Source organism: Eleutherodactylus coqui, chromosome 1 (genome assembly GCF_035609145.1).
Source record: "Eleutherodactylus coqui strain aEleCoq1 chromosome 1, aEleCoq1.hap1, whole genome shotgun sequence".
Lineage (NCBI taxonomy): Eukaryota > Metazoa > Chordata > Amphibia > Anura > Eleutherodactylidae > Eleutherodactylus > Eleutherodactylus coqui.
In genome coordinates, this window is record NC_089837.1 from 9,173,977 (window position 1) to 9,198,949 (window position 24,973).

At 48.8% G+C, this 24,973-nt stretch overlaps 37 non-coding genes across 37 annotated transcripts; 11 read left to right on the plus strand and 26 right to left on the minus strand.

Annotated features, from left to right (window-relative positions):
• Positions 1–281: 281 nt before the first annotated feature.
• Positions 282–367, plus strand: TRNAY-GUA (transfer RNA tyrosine (anticodon GUA)). The gene is given in 2 exon segments: positions 282–318; positions 332–367. It is a non-coding gene; the product is annotated as a tRNA-Tyr (tRNA).
• A 163-nt stretch (positions 368–530) lies between these two features.
• On the minus strand, positions 531–602 carry TRNAG-UCC (transfer RNA glycine (anticodon UCC)). The gene has a single exon. It is a non-coding gene; the product is annotated as a tRNA-Gly (tRNA).
• A 640-nt stretch (positions 603–1,242) lies between these two features.
• Positions 1,243–1,328, plus strand: TRNAY-GUA (transfer RNA tyrosine (anticodon GUA)). Its single transcript is given in 2 exon segments — positions 1,243–1,279; positions 1,293–1,328. It is a non-coding gene; the product is annotated as a tRNA-Tyr (tRNA).
• A 163-nt stretch (positions 1,329–1,491) lies between these two features.
• TRNAG-UCC (transfer RNA glycine (anticodon UCC)) lies at positions 1,492–1,563 on the minus strand. Its single transcript has one exon. It is a non-coding gene; the product is annotated as a tRNA-Gly (tRNA).
• A 639-nt stretch (positions 1,564–2,202) lies between these two features.
• TRNAY-GUA (transfer RNA tyrosine (anticodon GUA)) lies at positions 2,203–2,288 on the plus strand. The gene is given in 2 exon segments: positions 2,203–2,239; positions 2,253–2,288. It is a non-coding gene; the product is annotated as a tRNA-Tyr (tRNA).
• Positions 2,289–2,451: 163 nt separating this feature from the next.
• TRNAG-UCC (transfer RNA glycine (anticodon UCC)) lies at positions 2,452–2,523 on the minus strand. The gene has a single exon. It is a non-coding gene; the product is annotated as a tRNA-Gly (tRNA).
• Positions 2,524–3,150: 627 nt separating this feature from the next.
• Positions 3,151–3,236, plus strand: TRNAY-GUA (transfer RNA tyrosine (anticodon GUA)). Its single transcript is given in 2 exon segments — positions 3,151–3,187; positions 3,201–3,236. It is a non-coding gene; the product is annotated as a tRNA-Tyr (tRNA).
• A 163-nt stretch (positions 3,237–3,399) lies between these two features.
• On the minus strand, positions 3,400–3,471 carry TRNAG-UCC (transfer RNA glycine (anticodon UCC)). The gene has a single exon. It is a non-coding gene; the product is annotated as a tRNA-Gly (tRNA).
• Positions 3,472–4,110: 639 nt separating this feature from the next.
• On the plus strand, positions 4,111–4,196 carry TRNAY-GUA (transfer RNA tyrosine (anticodon GUA)). The gene is given in 2 exon segments: positions 4,111–4,147; positions 4,161–4,196. It is a non-coding gene; the product is annotated as a tRNA-Tyr (tRNA).
• A 162-nt stretch (positions 4,197–4,358) lies between these two features.
• On the minus strand, positions 4,359–4,430 carry TRNAG-UCC (transfer RNA glycine (anticodon UCC)). The gene has a single exon. It is a non-coding gene; the product is annotated as a tRNA-Gly (tRNA).
• Positions 4,431–5,070: 640 nt separating this feature from the next.
• Positions 5,071–5,156, plus strand: TRNAY-GUA (transfer RNA tyrosine (anticodon GUA)). Its single transcript is given in 2 exon segments — positions 5,071–5,107; positions 5,121–5,156. It is a non-coding gene; the product is annotated as a tRNA-Tyr (tRNA).
• A 163-nt stretch (positions 5,157–5,319) lies between these two features.
• On the minus strand, positions 5,320–5,391 carry TRNAG-UCC (transfer RNA glycine (anticodon UCC)). The gene has a single exon. It is a non-coding gene; the product is annotated as a tRNA-Gly (tRNA).
• A 638-nt stretch (positions 5,392–6,029) lies between these two features.
• TRNAY-GUA (transfer RNA tyrosine (anticodon GUA)) lies at positions 6,030–6,115 on the plus strand. The gene is given in 2 exon segments: positions 6,030–6,066; positions 6,080–6,115. It is a non-coding gene; the product is annotated as a tRNA-Tyr (tRNA).
• A 162-nt stretch (positions 6,116–6,277) lies between these two features.
• Positions 6,278–6,349, minus strand: TRNAG-UCC (transfer RNA glycine (anticodon UCC)). Its single transcript has one exon. It is a non-coding gene; the product is annotated as a tRNA-Gly (tRNA).
• Positions 6,350–6,989: 640 nt separating this feature from the next.
• TRNAY-GUA (transfer RNA tyrosine (anticodon GUA)) lies at positions 6,990–7,075 on the plus strand. Its single transcript is given in 2 exon segments — positions 6,990–7,026; positions 7,040–7,075. It is a non-coding gene; the product is annotated as a tRNA-Tyr (tRNA).
• A 163-nt stretch (positions 7,076–7,238) lies between these two features.
• TRNAG-UCC (transfer RNA glycine (anticodon UCC)) lies at positions 7,239–7,310 on the minus strand. Its single transcript has one exon. It is a non-coding gene; the product is annotated as a tRNA-Gly (tRNA).
• Positions 7,311–7,950: 640 nt separating this feature from the next.
• On the plus strand, positions 7,951–8,036 carry TRNAY-GUA (transfer RNA tyrosine (anticodon GUA)). Its single transcript is given in 2 exon segments — positions 7,951–7,987; positions 8,001–8,036. It is a non-coding gene; the product is annotated as a tRNA-Tyr (tRNA).
• Positions 8,037–8,199: 163 nt separating this feature from the next.
• Positions 8,200–8,271, minus strand: TRNAG-UCC (transfer RNA glycine (anticodon UCC)). The gene has a single exon. It is a non-coding gene; the product is annotated as a tRNA-Gly (tRNA).
• A 628-nt stretch (positions 8,272–8,899) lies between these two features.
• TRNAY-GUA (transfer RNA tyrosine (anticodon GUA)) lies at positions 8,900–8,985 on the plus strand. Its single transcript is given in 2 exon segments — positions 8,900–8,936; positions 8,950–8,985. It is a non-coding gene; the product is annotated as a tRNA-Tyr (tRNA).
• Positions 8,986–9,148: 163 nt separating this feature from the next.
• On the minus strand, positions 9,149–9,220 carry TRNAG-UCC (transfer RNA glycine (anticodon UCC)). The gene has a single exon. It is a non-coding gene; the product is annotated as a tRNA-Gly (tRNA).
• Positions 9,221–9,858: 638 nt separating this feature from the next.
• On the plus strand, positions 9,859–9,944 carry TRNAY-GUA (transfer RNA tyrosine (anticodon GUA)). Its single transcript is given in 2 exon segments — positions 9,859–9,895; positions 9,909–9,944. It is a non-coding gene; the product is annotated as a tRNA-Tyr (tRNA).
• A 162-nt stretch (positions 9,945–10,106) lies between these two features.
• TRNAG-UCC (transfer RNA glycine (anticodon UCC)) lies at positions 10,107–10,178 on the minus strand. Its single transcript has one exon. It is a non-coding gene; the product is annotated as a tRNA-Gly (tRNA).
• An 888-nt stretch (positions 10,179–11,066) lies between these two features.
• TRNAG-UCC (transfer RNA glycine (anticodon UCC)) lies at positions 11,067–11,138 on the minus strand. The gene has a single exon. It is a non-coding gene; the product is annotated as a tRNA-Gly (tRNA).
• Positions 11,139–12,026: 888 nt separating this feature from the next.
• Positions 12,027–12,098, minus strand: TRNAG-UCC (transfer RNA glycine (anticodon UCC)). Its single transcript has one exon. It is a non-coding gene; the product is annotated as a tRNA-Gly (tRNA).
• Positions 12,099–12,986: 888 nt separating this feature from the next.
• Positions 12,987–13,058, minus strand: TRNAG-UCC (transfer RNA glycine (anticodon UCC)). Its single transcript has one exon. It is a non-coding gene; the product is annotated as a tRNA-Gly (tRNA).
• Positions 13,059–13,935: 877 nt separating this feature from the next.
• TRNAG-UCC (transfer RNA glycine (anticodon UCC)) lies at positions 13,936–14,007 on the minus strand. The gene has a single exon. It is a non-coding gene; the product is annotated as a tRNA-Gly (tRNA).
• Positions 14,008–14,895: 888 nt separating this feature from the next.
• On the minus strand, positions 14,896–14,967 carry TRNAG-UCC (transfer RNA glycine (anticodon UCC)). The gene has a single exon. It is a non-coding gene; the product is annotated as a tRNA-Gly (tRNA).
• Positions 14,968–15,844: 877 nt separating this feature from the next.
• TRNAG-UCC (transfer RNA glycine (anticodon UCC)) lies at positions 15,845–15,916 on the minus strand. The gene has a single exon. It is a non-coding gene; the product is annotated as a tRNA-Gly (tRNA).
• Positions 15,917–16,792: 876 nt separating this feature from the next.
• Positions 16,793–16,864, minus strand: TRNAG-UCC (transfer RNA glycine (anticodon UCC)). Its single transcript has one exon. It is a non-coding gene; the product is annotated as a tRNA-Gly (tRNA).
• Positions 16,865–17,740: 876 nt separating this feature from the next.
• On the minus strand, positions 17,741–17,812 carry TRNAG-UCC (transfer RNA glycine (anticodon UCC)). Its single transcript has one exon. It is a non-coding gene; the product is annotated as a tRNA-Gly (tRNA).
• An 876-nt stretch (positions 17,813–18,688) lies between these two features.
• On the minus strand, positions 18,689–18,760 carry TRNAG-UCC (transfer RNA glycine (anticodon UCC)). The gene has a single exon. It is a non-coding gene; the product is annotated as a tRNA-Gly (tRNA).
• An 877-nt stretch (positions 18,761–19,637) lies between these two features.
• TRNAG-UCC (transfer RNA glycine (anticodon UCC)) lies at positions 19,638–19,709 on the minus strand. The gene has a single exon. It is a non-coding gene; the product is annotated as a tRNA-Gly (tRNA).
• Positions 19,710–20,585: 876 nt separating this feature from the next.
• On the minus strand, positions 20,586–20,657 carry TRNAG-UCC (transfer RNA glycine (anticodon UCC)). The gene has a single exon. It is a non-coding gene; the product is annotated as a tRNA-Gly (tRNA).
• Positions 20,658–21,534: 877 nt separating this feature from the next.
• Positions 21,535–21,606, minus strand: TRNAG-UCC (transfer RNA glycine (anticodon UCC)). The gene has a single exon. It is a non-coding gene; the product is annotated as a tRNA-Gly (tRNA).
• An 876-nt stretch (positions 21,607–22,482) lies between these two features.
• TRNAG-UCC (transfer RNA glycine (anticodon UCC)) lies at positions 22,483–22,554 on the minus strand. Its single transcript has one exon. It is a non-coding gene; the product is annotated as a tRNA-Gly (tRNA).
• An 879-nt stretch (positions 22,555–23,433) lies between these two features.
• Positions 23,434–23,505, minus strand: TRNAG-UCC (transfer RNA glycine (anticodon UCC)). Its single transcript has one exon. It is a non-coding gene; the product is annotated as a tRNA-Gly (tRNA).
• Positions 23,506–24,382: 877 nt separating this feature from the next.
• On the minus strand, positions 24,383–24,454 carry TRNAG-UCC (transfer RNA glycine (anticodon UCC)). Its single transcript has one exon. It is a non-coding gene; the product is annotated as a tRNA-Gly (tRNA).
• Positions 24,455–24,973: the final 519 nt, after the last annotated feature.

Here is a 24,973-nt window from a genome sequence, read left to right on the forward strand (position 1 = left end):
AAAAAAAAAAAAAAAAAGAAACCTTTCTTCTCCCATGGTCAAAGCTTGGTTTAGGCATGATAACATGACTGCGGTGTGACCCGAGTGCCAGAAGCCAGCAACCGTAGAGGGGGATTAGCTCAAATGGTAGAGCGCTCGCTTAGCATGCGAGAGGTAGCGGGATCGATGCCCGCATCCTCCAAAACTTCCACTTGGCACTACCTTCAAATGAAGGGCCAACTTCTTTTTAGTTGGCACTGACACAAAAACCTAGGAAGCAGCTGCACGCATATCTGGCTAAACCTTCGATAGCTCAGCTGGTAGAGCGGAGGACTGTAGTAGCTAGTTAGCAATCCTTAGGTCGCTGGTTCGATTCCGGCTCGAAGGATGCTTTTGAGTGTCCGATAACCTTGCATGCTTCAACTTGGAGGCTCTCTTGCACAGACTTTGCAGCTGCATACCTCCTGGCCGCACTCTTTTTGAGCCTGACCGCACAACCATTGGCCTCTGGAGAGAGTGTTAACAAGAATACTTCAAAACAAGAGAAACAATGCGTTGGCCGGGAATCGAACCCGGGTCAACTGCTTGGAAGGCAGCTATGCTCACCACTATACCACCAACGCCATAGAATTCGCACCACTTCTCAATCGTGAAAATGCAACTCTCACCCCTAGTGTGACTAAAGCCAACTCTTCTGCTTCGTTAGTGGCTTGACAACAGTCAGACGGTAATGTGGCTTCTCGTAAGAGAGGTTTAAGCAGCAGCAGAGTGGCGCAGCGGGAGCGTGCTGGGCCCATAACCCAGAGGTCGATGGATCGAAACCATCCTCTGCTAGGCGCAGAGTTTTGTATTTTTCATGCTCCCAGGAAAAAGGTACCCCAAAAATTCACTGTCTCGTTCTTTCAGGCCACCCAAAGCCCAGCAAACTCCACTGTCCTTTATATTTAAGGCACCAAAAAATCCACACTTAAAAAAAAAAAAAAAAAAAAAAAAAAAAAAGAAACCTTTCTTCTCCCATGGTCAAAGCTTGGTTTAGGCATGATAACATGACTGCGGTGTGACCCGAGTGCCAGAAGCCAGCAACCGTAGAGGGGGATTAGCTCAAATGGTAGAGCGCTCGCTTAGCATGCGAGAGGTAGCGGGATCGATGCCCGCATCCTCCAAAACTTCCACTTGGCACTACCTTCAAATGAAGGGCCAACTTCTTTTTAGTTGGCACTGACACAAAAACCTAGGAAGCAGCTGCACGCATATCTGGCTAAACCTTCGATAGCTCAGCTGGTAGAGCGGAGGACTGTAGTAGCTAGTTAGCAATCCTTAGGTCGCTGGTTCGATTCCGGCTCGAAGGATGCTTTTGAGTGTCCGATAACCTTGCATGCTTCAACTTGGAGGCTCTCTTGCACAGACTTTGCAGCTGCATACCTCCTGGCCGCACTCTTTTTGAGCCTGACCGCACAACCATTGGCCTCTGGAGAGAGTGTTAACAAGAATACTTCAAAACAAGAGAAACAATGCGTTGGCCGGGAATCGAACCCGGGTCAACTGCTTGGAAGGCAGCTATGCTCACCACTATACCACCAACGCCATAGAATTCGCACCACTTCTCAATCGTGAAAATGCAACTCTCACCCCTAGTGTGACTAAAGCCAACTCTTCTGCTTCGTTAGTGGCTTGACAACAGTCAGACGGTAATGTGGCTTCTCGTAAGAGAGGTTTAAGCAGCAGCAGAGTGGCGCAGCGGGAGCGTGCTGGGCCCATAACCCAGAGGTCGATGGATCGAAACCATCCTCTGCTAGGCGCAGAGTTTTGTATTTTTCATGCTCCCAGGAAAAAGGTACCCCAAAAATTCACTGTCTCGTTCTTTCAGGCCACCCAAAGCCCAGCAAACTCCACTGTCCTTTATATTTAAGGCACCAAAAAATCCACACTTAAAAAAAAAAAAAAAAAAAAAAAAAAAAAGAAACCTTTCTTCTCCCATGGTCAAAGCTTGGTTTAGGCATGATAACATGACTGCGGTGTGACCCGAGTGCCAGAAGCCAGCAACCGTAGAGGGGGATTAGCTCAAATGGTAGAGCGCTCGCTTAGCATGCGAGAGGTAGCGGGATCGATGCCCGCATCCTCCAAAACTTCCACTTGGCACTACCTTCAAATGAAGGGCCAACTTCTTTTTAGTTGGCACTGACACAAAAACCTAGGAAGCAGCTGCACGCATATCTGGCTAAACCTTCGATAGCTCAGCTGGTAGAGCGGAGGACTGTAGTAGCTAGTTAGCAATCCTTAGGTCGCTGGTTCGATTCCGGCTCGAAGGATGCTTTTGAGTGTCCGATAACCTTGCATGCTTCAACTTGGAGGCTCTCTTGCACAGACTTTGCAGCTGCATACCTCCTGGCCGCACTCTTTTTGAGCCTGACCGCACAACCATTGGCCTCTGGAGAGAGTGTTAACAAGAATACTTCAAAACAAGAGAAACAATGCGTTGGCCGGGAATCGAACCCGGGTCAACTGCTTGGAAGGCAGCTATGCTCACCACTATACCACCAACGCCATAGAATTCGCACCACTTCTCAATCGTGAAAATGCAACTCTCACCCCTAGTGTGACTAAAGCCAACTCTTCTGCTTCGTTAGTGGCTTGACAACAGTCAGACGGTAATGTGGCTTCTCGTAAGAGAGGTTTAAGCAGCAGCAGAGTGGCGCAGCGGGAGCGTGCTGGGCCCATAACCCAGAGGTCGATGGATCGAAACCATCCTCTGCTAGGCGCAGAGTTTTGTATTTTTCATGCTCCCAGGAAAAAGGTACCCCAAAAATTCACTGTCTCGTTCTTTCAGGCCACCCAAAGCCCAGCAAACTCCACTGTCCTTTATATTTCAAGGCACCAAAAAATCCACACTTAAAAAAAAAAAAAAAAGAAACCTTTCTTCTCCCATGGTCATAGCTTGGTTTAGGCATGATAACATGACTGCGGTGTGACCCGAATGCCAGAAGCCAGCAACCGTAGAGGGGGATTAGCTCAAATGGTAGAGCGCTCGCTTAGCATGCGAGAGGTAGCGGGATCGATGCCCGCATCCTCCAAAACTTCCACTTGGCACTACCTTCAAATGAAGGGCCAACTTCTTTTTAGTTGGCACTGACACAAAAACCTAGGAAGCAGCTGCACGCATATCTGGCTAAACCTTCGATAGCTCAGCTGGTAGAGCGGAGGACTGTAGTAGCTAGTTAGCAATCCTTAGGTCGCTGGTTCGATTCCGGCTCGAAGGATGCTTTTGAGTGTCCGATAACCTTGCATGCTTCAACTTGGAGGCTCTCTTGCACAGACTTTGCAGCTGCATACCTCCTGGCCGCACTCTTTTTGAGCCTGACCGCACAACCATTGGCCTCTGGAGAGAGTGTTCACTAGAATACTTCAAAACAAGAGAAACAATGCGTTGGCCGGGAATCGAACCCGGGTCAACTGCTTGGAAGGCAGCTATGCTCACCACTATACCACCAACGCCATAGAATTCGCACCACTTCTCAATCGTGAAAATGCAACTCTCACCCCTAGTGTGACTAAAGCCAACTCTTCTGCTTCGTTAGTGGCTTGACAACAGTCAGACGGTAATGTGGCTTCTCGTAAGAGAGGTTTAAGCAGCAGCAGAGTGGCGCAGCGGGAGCGTGCTGGGCCCATAACCCAGAGGTCGATGGATCGAAACCATCCTCTGCTAGGCGCAGAGTTTTGTATTTTTCATGCTCCCAGGAAAAAGGTACCCCAAAAATTCACTGTCTCGTTCTTTCAGGCCACCCAAAGCCCAGCAAACTCCACTGTCCTTTATATTTCAAGGCACCAAAAAATCGACACTTAAAAAAAAAAAAAAAAAAAAAAAAAAAAGAAACCTTTCTTCTCCCATGGTCATAGCTTGGTTTAGGCATGATAACATGACTGCGGTGTGACCCGAGTGCCAGAAGCCAGCAACCGTAGAGGGGGATTAGCTCAAATGGTAGAGCGCTCGCTTAGCATGCGAGAGGTAGCGGGATCGATGCCCGCATCCTCCAAAACTTCCACTTGGCACTACCTTCAAATGAAGGGCCAACTTCTTTTTAGTTGGCACTGACACAAAAACCTAGGAAGCAGCTGCACGCATATCTGGCTAAACCTTCGATAGCTCAGCTGGTAGAGCGGAGGACTGTAGTAGCTAGTTAGCAATCCTTAGGTCGCTGGTTCGATTCCGGCTCGAAGGATGCTTTTGAGTGTCCGATACCTTGCATGCTTCAACTTGGAGGCTCTCTTGCACAGACTTTGCAGCTGCATACCTCCTGGCCGCACTCTTTTTGAGCCTGACCGCACAACCATTGGCCTCTGGAGAGAGTGTTCACTAGAATACTTCAAAACAAGAGAAACAATGCGTTGGCCGGGAATCGAACCCGGGTCAACTGCTTGGAAGGCAGCTATGCTCACCACTATACCACCAACGCCATAGAATTCGCACCACTTCTCAATCGTGAAAATGCAACTCTCACCCCTAGTGTGACTAAAGCCAACTCTTCTGCTTCGTTAGTGGCTTGACAACAGTCAGACGGTAATGTGGCTTCTCGTAAGAGAGGTTTAAGCAGCAGCAGAGTGGCGCAGCGGGAGCGTGCTGGGCCCATAACCCAGAGGTCGATGGATCGAAACCATCCTCTGCTAGGCGCAGAGTTTTGTATTTTTCATGCTCCCAGGAAAAAGGTACCCCAAAAATTCACTGTCTCGTTCTTTCAGGCCACCCAAAGCCCAGCAAACTCCACTGTCCTTTATATTTAAGGCACCAAAAAATCCACACTTAAAAAAAAAAAAAAAAAAAAAAAAAAAAAAGAAACCTTTCTTCTCCCATGGTCAAAGCTTGGTTTAGGCATGATAACATGACTGCGGTGTGACCCGAGTGCCAGAAGCCAGCAACCGTAGAGGGGGATTAGCTCAAATGGTAGAGCGCTCGCTTAGCATGCGAGAGGTAGCGGGATCGATGCCCGCATCCTCCAAAACTTCCACTTGGCACTACCTTCAAATGAAGGGCCAACTTCTTTTTAGTTGGCACTGACACAAAAACCTAGGAAGCAGCTGCACGCATATCTGGCTAAACCTTCGATAGCTCAGCTGGTAGAGCGGAGGACTGTAGTAGCTAGTTAGCAATCCTTAGGTCGCTGGTTCGATTCCGGCTCGAAGGATGCTTTTGAGTGTCCGATAACCTTGCATGCTTCAACTTGGAGGCTCTCTTGCACAGACTTTGCAGCTGCATACCTCCTGGCCGCACTCTTTTTGAGCCTGACCGCACAACCATTGGCCTCTGGAGAGAGTGTTAACAAGAATACTTCAAAACAAGAGAAACAATGCGTTGGCCGGGAATCGAACCCGGGTCAACTGCTTGGAAGGCAGCTATGCTCACCACTATACCACCAACGCCATAGAATTCGCACCACTTCTCAATCGTGAAAATGCAACTCTCACCCCTAGTGTGACTAAAGCCAACTCTTCTGCTTCGTTAGTGGCTTGACAACAGTCAGACGGTAATGTGGCTTCTCGTAAGAGAGGTTTAAGCAGCAGCAGAGTGGCGCAGCGGGAGCGTGCTGGGCCCATAACCCAGAGGTCGATGGATCGAAACCATCCTCTGCTAGGCGCAGAGTTTTGTATTTTTCATGCTCCCAGGAAAAAGGTACCCCAAAAATTCACTGTCTCGTTCTTTCAGGCCACCCAAAGCCCAGCAAACTCCACTGTCCTTTATATTTCAAGGCACCAAAAAATCGACACTTAAAAAAAAAAAAAAAAAAAAAAAAAAAGAAACCTTTCTTCTCCCATGGTCATAGCTTGGTTTAGGCATGATAACATGACTGCGGTGTGACCCGAGTGCCAGAAGCCAGCAACCGTAGAGGGGGATTAGCTCAAATGGTAGAGCGCTCGCTTAGCATGCGAGAGGTAGCGGGATCGATGCCCGCATCCTCCAAAACTTCCACTTGGCACTACCTTCAAATGAAGGGCCAACTTCTTTTTAGTTGGCACTGACACAAAAACCTAGGAAGCAGCTGCACGCATATCTGGCTAAACCTTCGATAGCTCAGCTGGTAGAGCGGAGGACTGTAGTAGCTAGTTAGCAATCCTTAGGTCGCTGGTTCGATTCCGGCTCGAAGGATGCTTTTGAGTGTCCGATACCTTGCATGCTTCAACTTGGAGGCTCTCTTGCACAGACTTTGCAGCTGCATACCTCCTGGCCGCACTCTTTTTGAGCCTGACCGCACAACCATTGGCCTCTGGAGAGAGTGTTCACTAGAATACTTCAAAACAAGAGAAACAATGCGTTGGCCGGGAATCGAACCCGGGTCAACTGCTTGGAAGGCAGCTATGCTCACCACTATACCACCAACGCCATAGAATTCGCACCACTTCTCAATCGTGAAAATGCAACTCTCACCCCTAGTGTGACTAAAGCCAACTCTTCTGCTTCGTTAGTGGCTTGACAACAGTCAGACGGTAATGTGGCTTCTCGTAAGAGAGGTTTAAGCAGCAGCAGAGTGGCGCAGCGGGAGCGTGCTGGGCCCATAACCCAGAGGTCGATGGATCGAAACCATCCTCTGCTAGGCGCAGAGTTTTGTATTTTTCATGCTCCCAGGAAAAAGGTACCCCAAAAATTCACTGTCTCGTTCTTTCAGGCCACCCAAAGCCCAGCAAACTCCACTGTCCTTTATATTTAAGGCACCAAAAAATCCACACTTAAAAAAAAAAAAAAAAAAAAAAAAAAAAAAGAAACCTTTCTTCTCCCATGGTCAAAGCTTGGTTTAGGCATGATAACATGACTGCGGTGTGACCCGAGTGCCAGAAGCCAGCAACCGTAGAGGGGGATTAGCTCAAATGGTAGAGCGCTCGCTTAGCATGCGAGAGGTAGCGGGATCGATGCCCGCATCCTCCAAAACTTCCACTTGGCACTACCTTCAAATGAAGGGCCAACTTCTTTTTAGTTGGCACTGACACAAAAACCTAGGAAGCAGCTGCACGCATATCTGGCTAAACCTTCGATAGCTCAGCTGGTAGAGCGGAGGACTGTAGTAGCTAGTTAGCAATCCTTAGGTCGCTGGTTCGATTCCGGCTCGAAGGATGCTTTTGAGTGTCCGATAACCTTGCATGCTTCAACTTGGAGGCTCTCTTGCACAGACTTTGCAGCTGCATACCTCCTGGCCGCACTCTTTTTGAGCCTGACCGCACAACCATTGGCCTCTGGAGAGAGTGTTAACAAGAATACTTCAAAACAAGAGAAACAATGCGTTGGCCGGGAATCGAACCCGGGTCAACTGCTTGGAAGGCAGCTATGCTCACCACTATACCACCAACGCCATAGAATTCGCACCACTTCTCAATCGTGAAAATGCAACTCTCACCCCTAGTGTGACTAAAGCCAACTCTTCTGCTTCGTTAGTGGCTTGACAACAGTCAGACGGTAATGTGGCTTCTCGTAAGAGAGGTTTAAGCAGCAGCAGAGTGGCGCAGCGGGAGCGTGCTGGGCCCATAACCCAGAGGTCGATGGATCGAAACCATCCTCTGCTAGGCGCAGAGTTTTGTATTTTTCATGCTCCCAGGAAAAAGGTACCCCAAAAATTCACTGTCTCGTTCTTTCAGGCCACCCAAAGCCCAGCAAACTCCACTGTCCTTTATATTTAAGGCACCAAAAAATCCACACTTAAAAAAAAAAAAAAAAAAAAAAAAAAAAAAGAAACCTTTCTTCTCCCATGGTCAAAGCTTGGTTTAGGCATGATAACATGACTGCGGTGTGACCCGAGTGCCAGAAGCCAGCAACCGTAGAGGGGGATTAGCTCAAATGGTAGAGCGCTCGCTTAGCATGCGAGAGGTAGCGGGATCGATGCCCGCATCCTCCAAAACTTCCACTTGGCACTACCTTCAAATGAAGGGCCAACTTCTTTTTAGTTGGCACTGACACAAAAACCTAGGAAGCAGCTGCACGCATATCTGGCTAAACCTTCGATAGCTCAGCTGGTAGAGCGGAGGACTGTAGTAGCTAGTTAGCAATCCTTAGGTCGCTGGTTCGATTCCGGCTCGAAGGATGCTTTTGAGTGTCCGATAACCTTGCATGCTTCAACTTGGAGGCTCTCTTGCACAGACTTTGCAGCTGCATACCTCCTGGCCGCACTCTTTTTGAGCCTGACCGCACAACCATTGGCCTCTGGAGAGAGTGTTAACAAGAATACTTCAAAACAAGAGAAACAATGCGTTGGCCGGGAATCGAACCCGGGTCAACTGCTTGGAAGGCAGCTATGCTCACCACTATACCACCAACGCCATAGAATTCGCACCACTTCTCAATCGTGAAAATGCAACTCTCACCCCTAGTGTGACTAAAGCCAACTCTTCTGCTTCGTTAGTGGCTTGACAACAGTCAGACGGTAATGTGGCTTCTCGTAAGAGAGGTTTAAGCAGCAGCAGAGTGGCGCAGCGGGAGCGTGCTGGGCCCATAACCCAGAGGTCGATGGATCGAAACCATCCTCTGCTAGGCGCAGAGTTTTGTATTTTTCATGCTCCCAGGAAAAAGGTACCCCAAAAATTCACTGTCTCGTTCTTTCAGGCCACCCAAAGCCCAGCAAACTCCACTGTCCTTTATATTTCAAGGCACCAAAAAATCCACACTTAAAAAAAAAAAAAAAAAGAAACCTTTCTTCTCCCATGGTCATAGCTTGGTTTAGGCATGATAACATGACTGCGGTGTGACCCGAATGCCAGAAGCCAGCAACCGTAGAGGGGGATTAGCTCAAATGGTAGAGCGCTCGCTTAGCATGCGAGAGGTAGCGGGATCGATGCCCGCATCCTCCAAAACTTCCACTTGGCACTACCTTCAAATGAAGGGCCAACTTCTTTTTAGTTGGCACTGACACAAAAACCTAGGAAGCAGCTGCACGCATATCTGGCTAAACCTTCGATAGCTCAGCTGGTAGAGCGGAGGACTGTAGTAGCTAGTTAGCAATCCTTAGGTCGCTGGTTCGATTCCGGCTCGAAGGATGCTTTTGAGTGTCCGATAACCTTGCATGCTTCAACTTGGAGGCTCTCTTGCACAGACTTTGCAGCTGCATACCTCCTGGCCGCACTCTTTTTGAGCCTGACCGCACAACCATTGGCCTCTGGAGAGAGTGTTCACTAGAATACTTCAAAACAAGAGAAACAATGCGTTGGCCGGGAATCGAACCCGGGTCAACTGCTTGGAAGGCAGCTATGCTCACCACTATACCACCAACGCCATAGAATTCGCACCACTTCTCAATCGTGAAAATGCAACTCTCACCCCTAGTGTGACTAAAGCCAACTCTTCTGCTTCGTTAGTGGCTTGACAACAGTCAGACGGTAATGTGGCTTCTCGTAAGAGAGGTTTAAGCAGCAGCAGAGTGGCGCAGCGGGAGCGTGCTGGGCCCATAACCCAGAGGTCGATGGATCGAAACCATCCTCTGCTAGGCGCAGAGTTTTGTATTTTTCATGCTCCCAGGAAAAAGGTACCCCAAAAATTCACTGTCTCGTTCTTTCAGGCCACCCAAAGCCCAGCAAACTCCACTGTCCTTTATATTTCAAGGCACCAAAAAATCGACACTTAAAAAAAAAAAAAAAAAAAAAAAAAAAGAAACCTTTCTTCTCCCATGGTCATAGCTTGGTTTAGGCATGATAACATGACTGCGGTGTGACCCGAGTGCCAGAAGCCAGCAACCGTAGAGGGGGATTAGCTCAAATGGTAGAGCGCTCGCTTAGCATGCGAGAGGTAGCGGGATCGATGCCCGCATCCTCCAAAACTTCCACTTGGCACTACCTTCAAATGAAGGGCCAACTTCTTTTTAGTTGGCACTGACACAAAAACCTAGGAAGCAGCTGCACGCATATCTGGCTAAACCTTCGATAGCTCAGCTGGTAGAGCGGAGGACTGTAGTAGCTAGTTAGCAATCCTTAGGTCGCTGGTTCGATTCCGGCTCGAAGGATGCTTTTGAGTGTCCGATACCTTGCATGCTTCAACTTGGAGGCTCTCTTGCACAGACTTTGCAGCTGCATACCTCCTGGCCGCACTCTTTTTGAGCCTGACCGCACAACCATTGGCCTCTGGAGAGAGTGTTCACTAGAATACTTCAAAACAAGAGAAACAATGCGTTGGCCGGGAATCGAACCCGGGTCAACTGCTTGGAAGGCAGCTATGCTCACCACTATACCACCAACGCCATAGAATTCGCACCACTTCTCAATCGTGAAAATGCAACTCTCACCCCTAGTGTGACTAAAGCCAACTCTTCTGCTTCGTTAGTGGCTTGACAACAGTCAGACGGTAATGTGGCTTCTCGTAAGAGAGGTTTAAGCAGCAGCAGAGTGGCGCAGCGGGAGCGTGCTGGGCCCATAACCCAGAGGTCGATGGATCGAAACCATCCTCTGCTAGGCGCAGAGTTTTGTATTTTTCATGCTCCCAGGAAAAAGGTACCCCAAAAATTCACTGTCTCGTTCTTTCAGGCCACCCAAAGCCCAGCAAACTCCACTGTCCTTTATATTTAAGGCACCAAAAAATCCACACTTAAAAAAAAAAAAAAAAAAAAAAAAAAAAAGAAACCTTTCTTCTCCCATGGTCAAAGCTTGGTTTAGGCATGATAACATGACTGCGGTGTGACCCGAGTGCCAGAAGCCAGCAACCGTAGAGGGGGATTAGCTCAAATGGTAGAGCGCTCGCTTAGCATGCGAGAGGTAGCGGGATCGATGCCCGCATCCTCCAAAACTTCCACTTGGCACTACCTTCAAATGAAGGGCCAACTTCTTTTTAGTTGGCACTGACACAAAAACCTAGGAAGCAGCTGCACGCATATCTGGCTAAACCTTCGATAGCTCAGCTGGTAGAGCGGAGGACTGTAGTAGCTAGTTAGCAATCCTTAGGTCGCTGGTTCGATTCCGGCTCGAAGGATGCTTTTGAGTGTCCGATAACCTTGCATGCTTCAACTTGGAGGCTCTCTTGCACAGACTTTGCAGCTGCATACCTCCTGGCCGCACTCTTTTTGAGCCTGACCGCACAACCATTGGCCTCTGGAGAGAGTGTTAACAAGAATACTTCAAAACAAGAGAAACAATGCGTTGGCCGGGAATCGAACCCGGGTCAACTGCTTGGAAGGCAGCTATGCTCACCACTATACCACCAACGCCATAGAATTCGCACCACTTCTCAATCGTGAAAATGCAACTCTCACCCCTAGTGTGACTAAAGCCAACTCTTCTGCTTCGTTAGTGGCTTGACAACAGTCAGACGGTAATGTGGCTTCTCGTAAGAGAGGTTTAAGCAGCAGCAGAGTGGCGCAGCGGGAGCGTGCTGGGCCCATAACCCAGAGGTCGATGGATCGAAACCATCCTCTGCTAGGCGCAGAGTTTTGTATTTTTCATGCTCCCAGGAAAAAGGTACCCCAAAAATTCACTGTCTCGTTCTTTCAGGCCACCCAAAGCCCAGCAAACTCCACTGTCCTTTATATTTAAGGCACCAAAAAATCCACACTTAAAAAAAAAAAAAAAAAAAAAAAAAAAAAGAAACCTTTCTTCTCCCATGGTCAAAGCTTGGTTTAGGCATGATAACATGACTGCGGTGTGACCCGAGTGCCAGAAGCCAGCAACCGTAGAGGGGGATTAGCTCAAATGGTAGAGCGCTCGCTTAGCATGCGAGAGGTAGCGGGATCGATGCCCGCATCCTCCAAAACTTCCACTTGGCACTACCTTCAAATGAAGGGCCAACTTCTTTTTAGTTGGCACTGACACAAAAACCTAGGAAGCAGCTGCACGCATATCTGGCTAAACCTTCGATAGCTCAGCTGGTAGAGCGGAGGACTGTAGTAGCTAGTTAGCAATCCTTAGGTCGCTGGTTCGATTCCGGCTCGAAGGATGCTTTTGAGTGTCCGATAACCTTGCATGCTTCAACTTGGAGGCTCTCTTGCACAGACTTTGCAGCTGCATACCTCCTGGCCGCACTCTTTTTGAGCCTGACCGCACAACCATTGGCCTCTGGAGAGAGTGTTAACAAGAATACTTCAAAACAAGAGAAACAATGCGTTGGCCGGGAATCGAACCCGGGTCAACTGCTTGGAAGGCAGCTATGCTCACCACTATACCACCAACGCCATAGAATTCGCACCACTTCTCAATCGTGAAAATGCAACTCTCACCCCTAGTGTGACTAAAGCCAACTCTTCTGCTTCGTTAGTGGCTTGACAACAGTCAGACGGTAATGTGGCTTCTCGTAAGAGAGGTTTAAGCAGCAGCAGAGTGGCGCAGCGGGAGCGTGCTGGGCCCATAACCCAGAGGTCGATGGATCGAAACCATCCTCTGCTAGGCGCAGAGTTTTGTATTTTTCATGCTCCCAGGAAAAAGGTACCCCAAAAATTCACTGTCTCGTTCTTTCAGGCCACCCAAAGCCCAGCAAACTCCACTGTCCTTTATATTTAAGGCACCAAAAAATCCACACTTAAAAAAAAAAAAAAAAAAAAAAAAAAAAAGAAACCTTTCTTCTCCCATGGTCAAAGCTTGGTTTAGGCATGATAACATGACTGCGGTGTGACCCGAGTGCCAGAAGCCAGCAACCGTAGAGGGGGATTAGCTCAAATGGTAGAGCGCTCGCTTAGCATGCGAGAGGTAGCGGGATCGATGCCCGCATCCTCCAAAACTTCCACTTGGCACTACCTTCAAATGAAGGGCCAACTTCTTTTTAGTTGGCACTGACACAAAAACCTAGGAAGCAGCTGCACGCATATCTGGCTAAACCTTCGATAGCTCAGCTGGTAGAGCGGAGGACTGTAGTAGCTAGTTAGCAATCCTTAGGTCGCTGGTTCGATTCCGGCTCGAAGGATGCTTTTGAGTGTCCGATAACCTTGCATGCTTCAACTTGGAGGCTCTCTTGCACAGACTTTGCAGCTGCATACCTCCTGGCCGCACTCTTTTTGAGCCTGACCGCACAACCATTGGCCTCTGGAGAGAGTGTTAACAAGAATACTTCAAAACAAGAGAAACAATGCGTTGGCCGGGAATCGAACCCGGGTCAACTGCTTGGAAGGCAGCTATGCTCACCACTATACCACCAACGCCATAGAATTCGCACCACTTCTCAATCGTGAAAATGCAACTCTCACCCCTAGTGTGACTAAAGCCAACTCTTCTGCTTCGTTAGTGGCTTGACAACAGTCAGACGGTAATGTGGCTTCTCGTAAGAGAGGTTTAAGCAGCAGCAGAGTGGCGCAGCGGGAGCGTGCTGGGCCTATAACCCAGAGGTCGATGGATCGAAACCATCCTCTGCTAGGCGCAGAGTTTTGTATTTTTCATGCTCCCAGGAAAAAGGTACCCCAAAAATTCACTGTCTCGTTCTTTCAGGCCACCCAAAGCCCAGCAAACTCCACTGTCCTTTATATTTCAAGGCACCAAAAAATCCACACTTAAAAAAAAAAAAAAAAAGAAACCTTTCTTCTCCCATGGTCATAGCTTGGTTTAGGCATGATAACATGACTGCGGTGTGACCCGAGTGCCAGAAGCCAGCAACCGTAGAGGGGGATTAGCTCAAATGGTAGAGCGCTCGCTTAGCATGCGAGAGGTAGCGGGATCGATGCCCGCATCCTCCAAAACTTCCACTTGGCACTACCTTCAAATGAAGGGCCAACTTCTTTTTAGTTGGCACTGACACAAAAACCTAGGAAGCAGCTGCACGCATATCTGGCTAAACCTTCGATAGCTCAGCTGGTAGAGCGGAGGACTGTAGTAGCTAGTTAGCAATCCTTAGGTCGCTGGTTCGATTCCGGCTCGAAGGATGCTTTTGAGTGTCCGATAACCTTGCATGCTTCAACTTGGAGGCTCTCTTGCACAGACTTTGCAGCTGCATACCTCCTGGCCGCACTCTTTTTGAGCCTGACCGCACAACCATTGGCCTCTGGAGAGAGTGTTAACAAGAATACTTCAAAACAAGAGAAACAATGCGTTGGCCGGGAATCGAACCCGGGTCAACTGCTTGGAAGGCAGCTATGCTCACCACTATACCACCAACGCCATAGAATTCGCACCACTTCTCAATCGTGAAAATGCAACTCTCACCCCTAGTGTGACTAAAGCCAACTCTTCTGCTTCGTTAGTGGCTTGACAACAGTCAGACGGTAATGTGGCTTCTCGTAAGAGAGGTTTAAGCAGCAGCAGAGTGGCGCAGCGGGAGCGTGCTGGGCCCATAACCCAGAGGTCGATGGATCGAAACCATCCTCTGCTAGGCGCAGAGTTTTGTATTTTTCATGCTCCCAGGAAAAAGGTACCCCAAAAATTCACTGTCTCGTTCTTTCAGGCCACCCAAAGCCCAGCAAACTCCACTGTCCTTTATATTTAAGGCACCAAAAAATCCACACTTAAAAAAAAAAAAAAAAAAAAAAAAAAAAAGAAACCTTTCTTCTCCCATGGTCAAAGCTTGGTTTAGGCATGATAACATGACTGCGGTGTGACCCGAGTGCCAGAAGCCAGCAACCGTAGAGGGGGATTAGCTCAAATGGTAGAGCGCTCGCTTAGCATGCGAGAGGTAGCGGGATCGATGCCCGCATCCTCCAAAACTTCCACTTGGCACTACCTTCAAATGAAGGGCCAACTTCTTTTTAGTTGGCACTGACACAAAAACCTAGGAAGCAGCTGCACGCATATCTGGCTAAACCTTCGATAGCTCAGCTGGTAGAGCGGAGGACTGTAGTAGCTAGTTAGCAATCCTTAGGTCGCTGGTTCGATTCCGGCTCGAAGGATGCTTTTGAGTGTCCGATAACCTTGCATGCTTCAACTTGGAGGCTCTCTTGCACAGACTTTGCAGCTGCATACCTCCTGGCCGCACTCTTTTTGAGCCTGACCGCACAACCATTGGCCTCTGGAGAGAGTGTTAACAAGAATACTTCAAAACAAGAGAAACAATGCGTTGGCCGGGAATCGAACCCGGGTCAACTGCTTGGAAGGCAGCTATGCTCACCACTATACCACCAACGCCATAGAATTCGCACCACTTCTCAATCGTGAAAATGCAACTCTCACCCCTAGTGTGACTAAAGCCAACTCTTCTGCTTCGTTAGTGGCTTGACAACAGTCAGACGGTAATGTGGCTTCTCGTAAGAGAGGTTTAAGCAGCAGCAGAGTGGCGCAGCGGGAGCGTGCTGGGCCCATAACCCAGAGGTCGATGGATCGAAACCATCCTCTGCTAGGCGCAGAGTTTTGTATTTTTCATGCTCCCAGGAAAAAGGTACCCCAAAAATTCACTGTCTCGTTCTTTCAGGCCACCCAAAGCCCAGCAAACTCCACTGTCCTTTATATTTCAAGGCACCAAAAAATCCACACTTAAAAAAAAAAAAAAAAAGAAACCTTTCTTCTCCCATGGTCATAGCTTGGTTTAGGCATGATAACATGACTGCGGTGTGACCCGAATGCCAGAAGCCAGCAACCGTAGAGGGGGATTAGCTCAAATGGTAGAGCGCTCGCTTAGCATGCGAGAGGTAGCGGGATCGATGCCCGCATCCTCCAAAACTTCCACTTGGCACTACCTTCAAATGAAGGGCCAACTTCTTTTTAGTTGGCACTGACACAAAAACCTAGGAAGCAGCTGCACGCATATCTGGCTAAACCTTCGATAGCTCAGCTGGTAGAGCGGAGGACTGTAGTAGCTAGTTAGCAATCCTTAGGTCGCTGGTTCGATTCCGGCTCGAAGGATGCTTTTGAGTGTCCGATAACCTTGCATGCTTCAACTTGGAGGCTCTCTTGCACAGACTTTGCAGCTGCATACCTCCTGGCCGCACTCTTTTTGAGCCTGACCGCACAACCATTGGCCTCTGGAGAGAGTGTTCACTAGAATACTTCAAAACAAGAGAAACAATGCGTTGGCCGGGAATCGAACCCGGGTCAACTGCTTGGAAGGCAGCTATGCTCACCACTATACCACCAACGCCATAGAATTCGCACCACTTCTCAATCGTGAAAATGCAACTCTCACCCCTAGTGTGACTAAAGCCAACTCTTCTGCTTCGTTAGTGGCTTGACAACAGTCAGACGGTAATGTGGCTTCTCGTAAGAGAGGTTTAAGCAGCAGCAGAGTGGCGCAGCGGGAGCGTGCTGGGCCCATAACCCAGAGGTCGATGGATCGAAACCATCCTCTGCTAGGCGCAGAGTTTTGTATTTTTCATGCTCCCAGGAAAAAGGTACCCCAAAAATTCACTGTCTCGTTCTTTCAGGCCACCCAAAGCCCAGCAAACTCCACTGTCCTTTATATTTCAAGGCACCAAAAAATCCACACTTAAAAAAAAAAAAAAAAGAAACCTTTCTTCTCCCATGGTCATAGCTTGGTTTAGGCATGATAACATGACTGCGGTGTGACCCGAATGCCAGAAGCCAGCAACCGTAGAGGGGGATTAGCTCAAATGGTAGAGCGCTCGCTTAGCATGCGAGAGGTAGCGGGATCGATGCCCGCATCCTCCAAAACTTCCACTTGGCACTACCTTCAAATGAAGGGCCAACTTCTTTTTAGTTGGCACTGACACAAAAACCTAGGAAGCAGCTGCACGCATATCTGGCTAAACCTTCGATAGCTCAGCTGGTAGAGCGGCGGACTGTAGTAGCTAGTTAGCAATCCTTAGGTCGCTGGTTCGATTCCGGCTCGAAGGATGCTTTTGAGTGTCCGATAACCTTGCATGCTTCAACTTGGAGGCTCTCTTGCACAGACTTTGCAGCTGCATACCTCCTGGCCGCACTCTTTTTGAGCCTGACCGCACAACCATTGGCCTCTGGAGAGAGTGTTAACAAGAATACTTCAAAACAAGAGAAACAATGCGTTGGCCGGGAATCGAACCCGGGTCAACTGCTTGGAAGGCAGCTATGCTCACCACTATACCACCAACGCCATAGAATTCGCACCACTTCTCAATCGTGAAAATGCAACTCTCACCCCTAGTGTGACTAAAGCCAACTCTTCTGCTTCGTTAGTGGCTTGACAACAGTCAGACGGTAATGTGGCTTCTCGTAAGAGAGGTTTAAGCAGCAGCAGAGTGGCGCAGCGGGAGCGTGCTGGGCCCATAACCCAGAGGTCGATGGATCGAAACCATCCTCTGCTAGGCGCAGAGTTTTGTATTTTTCATGCTCCCAGGAAAAAGGTACCCCAAAAATTCACTGTCTCGTTCTTTCAGGCCACCCAAAGCCCAGCAAACTCCACTGTCCTTTATATTTAAGGCACCAAAAAATCCACACTTAAAAAAAAAAAAAAAAAGAAACCTTTCTTCTCCCATGGTCAAAGCTTGGTTTAGGCATGATAACATGACTGCGGTGTGACCCGAGTGCCAGAAGCCAGCAACCGTAGAGGGGGATTAGCTCAAATGGTAGAGCGCTCGCTTAGCATGCGAGAGGTAGCGGGATCGATGCCCGCATCCTCCAAAACTTCCACTTGGCACTACCTTCAAATGAAGGGCCAACTTCTTTTTAGTTGGCACTGACACAAAAACCTAGGAAGCAGCTGCACGCATATCTGGCTAAACCTTCGATAGCTCAGCTGGTAGAGCGGAGGACTGTAGTAGCTAGTTAGCAATCCTTAGGTCGCTGGTTCGATTCCGGCTCGAAGGATGCTTTTGAGTGTCCGATAACCTTGCATGCTTCAACTTGGAGGCTCTCTTGCACAGACTTTGCAGCTGCATACCTCCTGGCCGCACTCTTTTTGAGCCTGACCGCACAACCATTGGCCTCTGGAGAGAGTGTTAACAAGAATACTTCAAAACAAGAGAAACAATGCGTTGGCCGGGAATCGAACCCGGGTCAACTGCTTGGAAGGCAGCTATGCTCACCACTATACCACCAACGCCATAGAATTCGCACCACTTCTCAATCGTGAAAATGCAACTCTCACCCCTAGTGTGACTAAAGCCAACTCTTCTGCTTCGTTAGTGGCTTGACAACAGTCAGACGGTAATGTGGCTTCTCGTAAGAGAGGTTTAAGCAGCAGCAGAGTGGCGCAGCGGGAGCGTGCTGGGCCCATAACCCAGAGGTCGATGGATCGAAACCATCCTCTGCTAGGCGCAGAGTTTTGTATTTTTCATGCTCCCAGGAAAAAGGTACCCCAAAAATTCACTGTCTCGTTCTTTCAGGCCACCCAAAGCCCAGCAAACTCCACTGTCCTTTATATTTCAAGGCACCAAAAAATCCACACTTAAAAAAAAAAAAAAAAAGAAACCTTTCTTCTCCCATGGTCATAGCTTGGTTTAGGCATGATAACATGACTGCGGTGTGACCCGAGTGCCAGAAGCCAGCAACCGTAGAGGGGGATTAGCTCAAATGGTAGAGCGCTCGCTTAGCATGCGAGAGGTAGCGGGATCGATGCCCGCATCCTCCAAAACTTCCACTTGGCACTACCTTCAAATGAAGGGCCAACTTCTTTTTAGTTGGCACTGACACAAAAACCTAGGAAGCAGCTGCACGCATATCTGGCTAAACCTTCGATAGCTCAGCTGGTAGAGCGGAGGACTGTAGTAGCTAGTTAGCAATCCTTAGGTCGCTGGTTCGATTCCGGCTCGAAGGATGCTTTTGAGTGTCCGATACCTTGCATGCTTCAACTTGGAGGCTCTCTTGCACAGACTTTGCAGCTGCATACCTCCTGGCCGCACTCTTTTTGAGCCTGACCGCACAACCATTGGCCTCTGGAGAGAGTGTTAACAAGAATACTTCAAAACAAGAGAAACAATGCGTTGGCCGGGAATCGAACCCGGGTCAACTGCTTGGAAGGCAGCTATGCTCACCACTATACCACCAACGCCATAGAATTCGCACCACTTCTCAATCGTGAAAATGCAACTCTCACCCCTAGTGTGACTAAAGCCAACTCTTCTGCTTCGTTAGTGGCTTGACAACAGTCAGACGGTAATGTGGCTTCTCGTAAGAGAGGTTTAAGCAGCAGCAGAGTGGCGCAGCGGGAGCGTGCTGGGCCCATAACCCAGAGGTCGATGGATCGAAACCATCCTCTGCTAGGCGCAGAGTTTTGTATTTTTCATGCTCCCAGGAAAAAGGTACCCCAAAAATTCACTGTCTCGTTCTTTCAGGCCACCCAAAGCCCAGCAAACTCCACTGTCCTTTATATTTCAAGGCACCAAAAAATCCACACTTAAAAAAAAAAAAAAAAAGAAACCTTTCTTCTCCCATGGTCATAGCTTGGTTTAGGCATGATAACATGACTGCGGTGTGACCCGAATGCCAGAAGCCAGCAACCGTAGAGGGGGATTAGCTCAAATGGTAGAGCGCTCGCTTAGCATGCGAGAGGTAGCGGGATCGATGCCCGCATCCTCCAAAACTTCCACTTGGCACTACCTTCAAATGAAGGGCCAACTTCTTTTTAGTTGGCACTGACACAAAAACCTAGGAAGCAGCTGCACGCATATCTGGCTAAACCTTCGATAGCTCAGCTGGTAGAGCGGAGGACTGTAGTAGCTAGTTAGCAATCCTTAGGTCGCTGGTTCGATTCCGGCTCGAAGGATGCTTTTGAGTGTCCGATAACCTTGCATGCTTCAACTTGGAGGCTCTCTTGCACAGACTTTGCAGCTGCATACCTCCTGGCCGCACTCTTTTTGAGCCTGACCGCACAACCATTGGCCTCTGGAGAGAGTGTTAACAAGAATACTTCAAAACAAGAGAAACAATGCGTTGGCCGGGAATCGAACCCGGGTCAACTGCTTGGAAGGCAGCTATGCTCACCACTATACCACCAACGCCATAGAATTCGCACCACTTCTCAATCGTGAAAATGCAACTCTCACCCCTAGTGTGACTAAAGCCAACTCTTCTGCTTCGTTAGTGGCTTGACAACAGTCAGACGGTAATGTGGCTTCTCGTAAGAGAGGTTTAAGCAGCAGCAGAGTGGCGCAGCGGGAGCGTGCTGGGCCCATAACCCAGAGGTCGATGGATCGAAACCATCCTCTGCTAGGCGCAGAGTTTTGTATTTTTCATGCTCCCAGGAAAAAGGTACCCCAAAAATTCACTGTCTCGTTCTTTCAGGCCACCCAAAGCCCAGCAAACTCCACTGTCCTTTATATTTAAGGCACCAAAAAATCCACACTTAAAAAAAAAAAAAAAAAGAAACCTTTCTTCTCCCATGGTCAAAGCTTGGTTTAGGCATGATAACATGACTGCGGTGTGACCCGAGTGCCAGAAGCCAGCAACCGTAGAGGGGGATTAGCTCAAATGGTAGAGCGCTCGCTTAGCATGCGAGAGGTAGCGGGATCGATGCCCGCATCCTCCAAAACTTCCACTTGGCACTACCTTCAAATGAAGGGCCAACTTCTTTTTAGTTGGCACTGACACAAAAACCTAGGAAGCAGCTGCACGCATATCTGGCTAAACCTTCGATAGCTCAGCTGGTAGAGCGGAGGACTGTAGTAGCTAGTTAGCAATCCTTAGGTCGCTGGTTCGATTCCGGCTCGAAGGATGCTTTTGAGTGTCCGATAACCTTGCATGCTTCAACTTGGAGGCTCTCTTGCACAGACTTTGCAGCTGCATACCTCCTGGCCGCACTCTTTTTGAGCCTGACCGCACAACCATTGGCCTCTGGAGAGAGTGTTCACTAGAATACTTCAAAACAAGAGAAACAATGCGTTGGCCGGGAATCGAACCCGGGTCAACTGCTTGGAAGGCAGCTATGCTCACCACTATACCACCAACGCCATAGAATTCGCACCACTTCTCAATCGTGAAAATGCAACTCTCACCCCTAGTGTGACTAAAGCCAACTCTTCTGCTTCGTTAGTGGCTTGACAACAGTCAGACGGTAATGTGGCTTCTCGTAAGAGAGGTTTAAGCAGCAGCAGAGTGGCGCAGCGGGAGCGTGCTGGGCCCATAACCCAGAGGTCGATGGATCGAAACCATCCTCTGCTAGGCGCAGAGTTTTGTATTTTTCATGCTCCCAGGAAAAAGGTACCCCAAAAATTCACTGTCTCGTTCTTTCAGGCCACCCAAAGCCCAGCAAACTCCACTGTCCTTTATATTTCAAGGCACCAAAAAATCCACACTTAAAAAAAAAAAAAAAAAGAAACCTTTCTTCTCCCATGGTCATAGCTTGGTTTAGGCATGATAACATGACTGCGGTGTGACCCGAATGCCAGAAGCCAGCAACCGTAGAGGGGGATTAGCTCAAATGGTAGAGCGCTCGCTTAGCATGCGAGAGGTAGCGGGATCGATGCCCGCATCCTCCAAAACTTCCACTTGGCACTACCTTCAAATGAAGGGCCAACTTCTTTTTAGTTGGCACTGACACAAAAACCTAGGAAGCAGCTGCACGCATATCTGGCTAAACCTTCGATAGCTCAGCTGGTAGAGCGGAGGACTGTAGTAGCTAGTTAGCAATCCTTAGGTCGCTGGTTCGATTCCGGCTCGAAGGATGCTTTTGAGTGTCCGATAACCTTGCATGCTTCAACTTGGAGGCTCTCTTGCACAGACTTTGCAGCTGCATACCTCCTGGCCGCACTCTTTTTGAGCCTGACCGCACAACCATTGGCCTCTGGAGAGAGTGTTAACAAGAATACTTCAAAACAAGAGGAACAATGCGTTGGCCGGGAATCGAACCCGGGTCAACTGCTTGGAAGGCAGCTATGCTCACCACTATACCACCAACGCCATAGAATTCGCACCACTTCTCAATCGTGAAAATGCAACTCTCACCCCTAGTGTGACTAAAGCCAACTCTTCTGCTTCGTTAGTGGCTTGACAACAGTCAGACGGTAATGTGGCTTCTCGTAAGAGAGGTTTAAGCAGCAGCAGAGTGGCGCAGCGGGAGCGTGCTGGGCCCATAACCCAGAGGTCGATGGATCGAAACCATCCTCTGCTAGGCGCAGAGTTTTGTATTTTTCATGCTCCCAGGAAAAAGGTACCCCAAAAATTCACTGTCTCGTTCTTTCAGGCCACCCAAAGCCCAGCAAACTCCACTGTCCTTTATATTTCAAGGCACCAAAAAATCCACACTTAAAAAAAAAAAAAAAAGAAACCTTTCTTCTCCCATGGTCATAGCTTGGTTTAGGCATGATAACATGACTGCGGTGTGACCCGAATGCCAGAAGCCAGCAACCGTAGAGGGGGATTAGCTCAAATGGTAGAGCGCTCGCTTAGCATGCGAGAGGTAGCGGGATCGATGCCCGCATCCTCCAAAACTTCCACTTGGCACTACCTTCAAATGAAGGGCCAACTTCTTTTTAGTTGGCACTGACACAAAAACCTAGGAAGCAGCTGCACGCATATCTGGCTAAACCTTCGATAGCTCAGCTGGTAGAGCGGAGGACTGTAGTAGCTAGTTAGCAATCCTTAGGTCGCTGGTTCGATTCCGGCTCGAAGGATGCTTTTGAGTGTCCGATAACCTTGCATGCTTCAACTTGGAGGCTCTCTTGCACAGACTTTGCAGCTGCATACCTCCTGGCCGCACTCTTTTTGAGCCTGACCGCACAACCATTGGCCTCTGGAGAGAGTGTTAACAAGAATACTTCAAAACAAGAGAAACAATGCGTTGGCCGGGAATCGAACCCGGGTCAACTGCTTGGAAGGCAGCTATGCTCACCACTATACCACCAACGCCATAGAATTCGCACCACTTCTCAATCGTGAAAATGCAACTCTCACCCCTAGTGTGACTAAAGCCAACTCTTCTGCTTCGTTAGTGGCTTGACAACAGTCAGACGGTAATGTGGCTTCTCGTAAGAGAGGTTTAAGCAGCAGCAGAGTGGCGCAGCGGGAGCGTGCTGGGCCCATAACCCAGAGGTCGATGGATCGAAACCATCCTCTGCTAGGCGCAGAGTTTTGTATTTTTCATGCTCCCAGGAAAAAGGTACCCCAAAAATTCACTGTCTCGTTCTTTCAGGCCACCCAAAGCCCAGCAAACTCCACTGTCCTTTATATTTAAGGCACCAAAAAATCCACACTTAAAAAAAAAAAAAAAAAAAAGAAACCTTTCTTCTCCCATGGTCAAAGCTTGGTTTAGGCATGATAACATGACTGCGGTGTGACCCGAGTGCCAGAAGCCAGCAACCGTAGAGGGGGATTAGCTCAAATGGTAGAGCGCTCGCTTAGCATGCGAGAGGTAGCGGGATCGATGCCCGCATCCTCCAAAACTTCCACTTGGCACTACCTTCAAATGAAGGGCCAACTTCTTTTTAGTTGGCACTGACACAAAAACCTAGGAAGCAGCTGCACGCATATCTGGCTAAACCTTCGATAGCTCAGCTGGTAGAGCGGAGGACTGTAGTAGCTAGTTAGCAATCCTTAGGTCGCTGGTTCGATTCCGGCTCGAAGGATGCTTTTGAGTGTCCGATAACCTTGCATGCTTCAACTTGGAGGCTCTCTTGCACAGACTTTGCAGCTGCATACCTCCTGGCCGCACTCTTTTTGAGCCTGACCGCACAACCATTGGCCTCTGGAGAGAGTGTTCACTAGAATACTTCAAAACAAGAGAAACAATGCGTTGGCCGGGAATCGAACCCGGGTCAACTGCTTGGAAGGCAGCTATGCTCACCACTATACCACCAACGCCATAGAATTCGCACCACTTCTCAATCGTGAAAATGCAACTCTCACCCCTAGTGTGACTAAAGCCAACTCTTCTGCTTCGTTAGTGGCTTGACAACAGTCAGACGGTAATGTGGCTTCTCGTAAGAGAGGTTTAAGCAGCAGCAGAGTGGCGCAGCGGGAGCGTGCTGGGCCCATAACCCAGAGGTCGATGGATCGAAACCATCCTCTGCTAGGCGCAGAGTTTTGTATTTTTCATGCTCCCAGGAAAAAGGTACCCCAAAAATTCACTGTCTCGTTCTTTCAGGCCACCCAAAGCCCAGCAAACTCCACTGTCCTTTATATTTCAAGGCACCAAAAAATCCACACTTAAAAAAAAAAAAAAAAAGAAACCTTTCTTCTCCCATGGTCATAGCTTGGTTTAGGCATGATAACATGACTGCGGTGTGACCCGAATGCCAGAAGCCAGCAACCGTAGAGGGGGATTAGCTCAAATGGTAGAGCGCTCGCTTAGCATGCGAGAGGTAGCGGGATCGATGCCCGCATCCTCCAAAACTTCCACTTGGCACTACCTTCAAATGAAGGGCCAACTTCTTTTTAGTTGGCACTGACACAAAAACCTAGGAAGCAGCTGCACGCATATCTGGCTAAACCTTCGATAGCTCAGCTGGTAGAGCGGAGGACTGTAGTAGCTAGTTAGCAATCCTTAGGTCGCTGGTTCGATTCCGGCTCGAAGGATGCTTTTGAGTGTCCGATAACCTTGCATGCTTCAACTTGGAGGCTCTCTTGCACAGACTTTGCAGCTGCATACCTCCTGGCCGCACTCTTTTTGAGCCTGACCGCACAACCATTGGCCTCTGGAGAGAGTGTTAACAAGAATACTTCAAAACAAGAGAAACAATGCGTTGGCCGGGAATCGAACCCGGGTCAACTGCTTGGAAGGCAGCTATGCTCACCACTATACCACCAACGCCATAGAATTCGCACCACTTCTCAATCGTGAAAATGCAACTCTCACCCCTAGTGTGACTAAAGCCAACTCTTCTGCTTCGTTAGTGGCTTGACAACAGTCAGACGGTAATGTGGCTTCTCGTAAGAGAGGTTTAAGCAGCAGCAGAGTGGCGCAGCGGGAGCGTGCTGGGCCCATAACCCAGAGGTCGATGGATCGAAACCATCCTCTGCTAGGCGCAGAGTTTTGTATTTTTCATGCTCCCAGGAAAAAGGTACCCCAAAAATTCACTGTCTCGTTCTTTCAGGCCACCCAAAGCCCAGCAAACTCCACTGTCCTTTATATTTAAGGCACCAAAAAATCCACACTTAAAAAAAAAAAAAAAAAAAAGAAACCTTTCTTCTCCCATGGTCAAAGCTTGGTTTAGGCATGATAACATGACTGCGGTGTGACCCGAGTGCCAGAAGCCAGCAACCGTAGAGGGGGATTAGCTCAAATGGTAGAGCGCTCGCTTAGCATGCGAGAGGTAGCGGGATCGATGCC